Source organism: Myotis yumanensis, unplaced genomic scaffold (assembly GCF_028538775.1).
Source record: "Myotis yumanensis isolate MYYU_CA2020_CCGP unplaced genomic scaffold, mMyoYum1.0.hap1 SCAF_14, whole genome shotgun sequence".
Lineage (NCBI taxonomy): Eukaryota > Metazoa > Chordata > Mammalia > Chiroptera > Vespertilionidae > Myotis > Myotis yumanensis.
Window position 1 is genome coordinate 30,056,729 of NW_027223765.1, and position 5,351 is coordinate 30,062,079.

General features: G+C 45.0%; 1 pseudogene; it reads right to left on the reverse strand.

Moving 5' to 3' along the window:
- Positions 1 to 211: 211 nt before the first annotated feature.
- On the reverse strand, positions 212 to 2,012 carry LOC138992621 (translationally-controlled tumor protein-like; annotated as a pseudogene).
- Between the last annotated feature and the right edge of the window lie 3,339 nt (positions 2,013 to 5,351).

A 5,351-nucleotide genomic window follows, 5' to 3' on the forward strand; every position in this document is an offset into this window, starting at 1 on the left:
TCTCTCTCATCATTGATGTTTCTATCTCTCTCTCCCTCTCCCTTCCTCTCTGAAGTCAATCAATCAATAAATATCTATAATAATAAAAGCATAACATGGTAATTAGACTGGGCAGCCGAATGACCTTCTGGACATCCTTCTGGATGACCTTCCGGATAAAGCCAGGGCTGCGAGGGCTGAGCCCCTTGCATGAATTTTGTGCATTGGGCCTCTAGTATATATATATAAAGAAAATCATATCTGGGGTCATACTATCCTCACAGTAGCCCCACAGAGCAATCATGCCATTTGGATTTATGTTTTCACCAGTAAAGAACTGATAGGCTCTGGCCGGTGAAGCTCAGTTGGTTGGAGCATCCAAAAGGTGGCAGGTTTGATTCCTGGTCAGGTTGCAGGTTTGATCCCCGGTTGGGGTGCATGCAGGAACCAGTCGGGTTGCGTGCAGGAAACAACTGTTTGATGTTTTTCACATTGGTGCCTCTCTCTCTCTCTCTCTCTCTCTCTCTCTCTCTCTCTCTCTCCCTCTCCCTCTCATCAATCTAATAAAACAAAAGAACTGGTAGTTTTTGAAATTACCAAGAAGATGCTTGATTTGTCCTGCACCCTGTCATAAAATTTTACGCTTTCTGGTCTCTATACTCCAAGTTTCCCTTTGATTGATTCCATGCAATCCTTGATGCATTTCTCATAGGCTTCTTTTGTGAAGCTGGTTTCCTGTAAATGAAGGTCATGACAGTATCCACACCAGTGATGACTGTGCTTACGGTCCCTTTGCCCTCCAGACCTTCAGTGGAGGCATTTCCAGCAATAAGTGAGTCATCAATGCTATCTGCTATCCTCCTGACCATCTTCTCCTTCACCTTGAGGCACAGCCCATCAGCAATCTCCCAGGTCTTGAAGACTTCTGAGAACACCTCATCACCGTCAGATGACCATGACGGTGGCTGGAAGGAGAGGATGCAGCACTGGTGATACAGCCAGAGCACGCTCACGGGGAGGGAGATCAGGTGGAAAGCCACGCCTACATTCTATATAGGAAAACTGAAAGACAGGGAGACTATAGTAAAAGCATCCAGAGAGCAACCCAGATGAATAACCAACTACTGAAGGCAGTAGGTGAATGGGTATATACCAGTGGTACCTCAATACAATGTATACATTGTATACTATACATGGAATATTCAGCTCTAAAAAGAAATGAGATACCAAGTCATGAAGAGATATGAAGAACACTTAAATGCATACTACTAAGTGAGAGAAGCCAATCTAAAAAGGCTATACATTATGATTCCAAGTATATGACATTCTGGAAAAATGTAAATAAATTCTTCAAAACTATGGGGCTTCTGGTTAAGATGGCAGTATAGGCAAACACAGTACTTGGAACCTCTCACAACCACATCAAAATTACAATTAAACTATAGGAGAGACCAGCAGGAGTAGAGATGCAGAACAGGCTGGTCCCACACCCACATGTGGCAGTTAAAAATTGGGAGGGATATTTCAGCTGTGGAGGTCCCCCTGCAGAGCCAAGGTTCCTATCCCCACACCAAGCCTCCCAGCCCAGGTTCCAGTGCTGGGAAGAGAAGTCCCTATAACTTCTGGCTGTGAAGACCAGCAGGGATTGTGGCTGAGTAGATGGAGGCTGCTGGAGTCCTAGGTGTTCCTCTTAAAGGGCCCACCCACAGACTTTCTCAAACTCACTTGCTCTGAACACCAGTGCTGGGCAGCAAAGGTGTCAGCAACATATGGGGAAGGACTAAATTGTTTGGCATCAGGGTAAGAGCCGGAGAGGCAACTTTCTTCCAGACAGAGGTGCTGGCAGCGGCCATTATTCCTTTGCTGAGCCCTGCCCTGACAGAGCCTGCAGGCAGGCTACCATATCTCAGTCTCCATCATCCTAACATTGTTGGCCCTACCAGGATGATTCCCTGAGACTCTGCCCACCCAACTTGTGGGCCCACCTCTTGTTTCCAGTGGCTTTTCCATACAAACAGCCTGTCTTGGCTCATGCTGCCAACTTTCCTAAAATCTCTTAAACAAGCAGCGTCTGGCCTTGGTGCATCCTGTACCTCTTGCCAAGTGGCCCCAGGCCCAGCACTAGTGGCAGCAGGCCTTGGTTTGCACCTTGGCCTCTCCCAAGCACCTCCAAGCCCAGCACGAGTAGCAGTCATCTGCAGATCACTTTGTAGCTCAGGCTGGGTGGCTCCCAGTTAGAGCAAAGGTGGCAGTTGACCTTGGCCTACACCTCCTAGGAGGCCCCACAGACCCAACCACTTTCATGAGCAACACACTCAAGGGGTAAACTTGGTGGGTACCTAAGCCCCTCTGCTCCATGTAAGTTCTGCTCCATGGGGTCAGCCCCTTCACAGCGATCCTCCAACGTGGTTGTGGCCAGTCCTTGAAGCTGATTGGCCAGGGGGGTAAATCCCTCCTATTGATGTACCAACAGCAGTCAAGGCTCAACTACAACAGGAGGATGCATGTAGCCCACAGGAGGGGTGTACCTGGAACACCCAGCTCAGATGACTGGGGAGGGGAGGCTGCACCACTGGGCTCTACAGGACACCAACTACATAAGGCCACTCTACCAAGACCTGGAGATCTAATACACAGAAACAAACACAGGGAGGCTGCCAAAATGAGGAGACAAAAAATAATATGTCCCAAATGAAAGAACAGAACTAAACTCCAGAAAAAGAACTAAACAAAACAGAACAAAACTCCAGAAAAAGAACTAAACTAGAAAAGCAATCCACCAGATGCAGAATTTAAAACAATAGTTATAAGGATGCTCAGTGAACTCAGGGGAAGAGTAGAGAAATTTAATGAGAACTTCAACAAAGAGGTAGGAAATGTAAAAATGGAGATAGAAAACATAAAAAAGAACCAGTCAGCAATGACATGAATACACTAGCTGAAATGAAGAATACATTACAGGGAATGAACAATAGAGTACATGAAGCAGATGATCAAATCATCAAATTGGAATATAAGGAGGCAAAAACACCCAATCAAAACAGCAAAAAGAAAGAAGAATCCAAAAATCAAGGATAGTTTAAGATGCCTCTAGAACAGCCGTGGGCAAACTACCGCCCGCGGGCCGGATCCGGCCCGTTTAAAATGAATAAAACTAAAAAAAAAAAAAGACCGTATCCTTTTATGTAATGATGTTTACTTTGAATTTATATTAGTTCACACAAACACTCTATCCATGCTTTTGTTCCGGCCCTCCGGTCCAGTTTAAGAACCCATTGTGGCCCTCGAGTCAAAAAGTTTGCCCACCCCTGCTCTAGAACAATTTCAAGCGTGCCAACATTTGCATCAAGGGAGTACCAGAAGGAGCAGAGAGAGAGCAAAACAATGAAAACCTATTTGAAAAAATAATGACAGTAGCCCTGGCCAGTGTGGCTTCAGTTGATTGGGCGTCATCCCATGCGTCGAGCATCACCATCACCAATTCAATTCCTGGTTGGAGCACATGCCTAGGTTATGGGCTCAGTCCCCAGTAGAGGCATGCAGGAGTCAGCCAATCAATGTTTCTCTGTCATTGATGTTTCTCTTTCTCCCTCTCCCTTCCTCTTTCTCTAAAATCAATAAAAACATATTTTAAAAAATAATGACAGTAAACTTCCCTAACCTGGTGAAGAAAATAGGTATACATGTCCAGGAAGTACAGAGTCCCAAACAAAATATCCCAAAGAGGCCCACACCAAGACACATCATAATCCTATATAATGAAAGCCTAATATGCATTCAACCGTTAGACTGGTCACTATGACATGCACTGACCACCAGGGGGAAAATGCTCTCACTGGTAGGTTAGCTTGCTGCTGGGGTTTGGCCAATCAGGACTGGGCCAGACGGGCTGGACATGCCCTGGAGCCCTCCCGTGCCCCCTTCCCCCCACAGCCCCAATTGTACACCGGTGGGGTCCCTTGGCCTGGCCTGCGCCCTCTCACAATCCAGGACCCCTTGGGGGATGTCGTAGAGCTGGTTTCAGCCTGATCCCTGCAGGCCAGGCTGAGAGACCCACTGGTGCACGAATCCGTGCACCGGGCCTCTAGTTACAATATAAAAGGTTAAAGACAAAGAGAGAATCTTAAAAGTAGCAAGAGAAAAGCAGTTAGTTACCGACAAGTGAGCTCCCATAAGACTGTCAGCTGATTTCTCAACAGAAACTTTGTAGGCTAGAAGGGATTGGCAAAAATTTTCAGTGATGAAAAGCAAGGACTACTCTATCCAGCAAAGCTATCATTTAGAATCATAGGACAGGTAAAAGGCTTCCCACCCTGGCTGGTGTTGCTCAGTGGTTGGAGCATTGTACCGTGCATCAAAGATTGGTGGGCTTGATTCCTGGTCAGGACACATACCCAGGTTGTGGTTTCAATCGCTGATCAGGGCACATGTGGGAGGCAGCTAATTGATGTTTCTCTCACATCAATGCTACTCTCTCTCTCTCTCTCTCTCTCTCTCTCTCTCTCTCCCTTTTTCTCTTCAAGATCAATTTAAAAAAAAAGAAGAAAAAAACTTCCCAGACAAAAAACCACTGAAGGCATTCATCACCACTAAGAAATGTTAAAGAGACTTCTTTAAGAAAAAAGATAAAATATGGATAATAAAATGGTAATAAATACATATCTATCAACACTTACTTTACTTATTTATTTTGTTTTGTTAATCCTCACCTGAGGATATTTTTTCCATTGATTTTTAGAGAGAGTGGAAGGGAGGAGGAGAGACAGAGTGAGAGAAACATCGATGTGAGAGAGACACATCGATTGGTTACCTCCCACATGGCCCTTGAGTCTGCAACCAAGGTACATGCTCTTGACCAGAACTGAACCTGGGCCCCCTCAGTCCACAGGCCGATGCTGTATCCACTGAGCCAAATGGGCTAGGGCTCAACAAAGACTTCAAATGCAAATGGATTAAATGTTCCAATTAAAAGACATATGGTAACTGAATAGATAAGAAAACAAGACCCTTACATATACTATCTATAAGACTCACTTCCAATTGAATGGCACACACATACTAAAAGAAAAAGGATAGGAAAAGATATTTCATGCAAATGGAAATGGGGAAAAAGAAGCTGAGTTAGCAATACTCAGACAAAATAGCCTTATTTTTTTTTTTTTTTAGGAAGAGAAGAGAAGAGAAGAGAGAGAGAGAGAGAGAGAGAGAGAGAGAGAAACATTGATTTGCTGTTCCACTTATTTATGCATTCACTGTGCCCTGACTGGGGATTGAACCCACAACCTTGGTGTACTGGGAAAAAGCTCAAATCAACTGAGCTACCTGGCCAGAGCCAAAATAAACCTAAAACAAAGGCTATAACAGGAGACAAA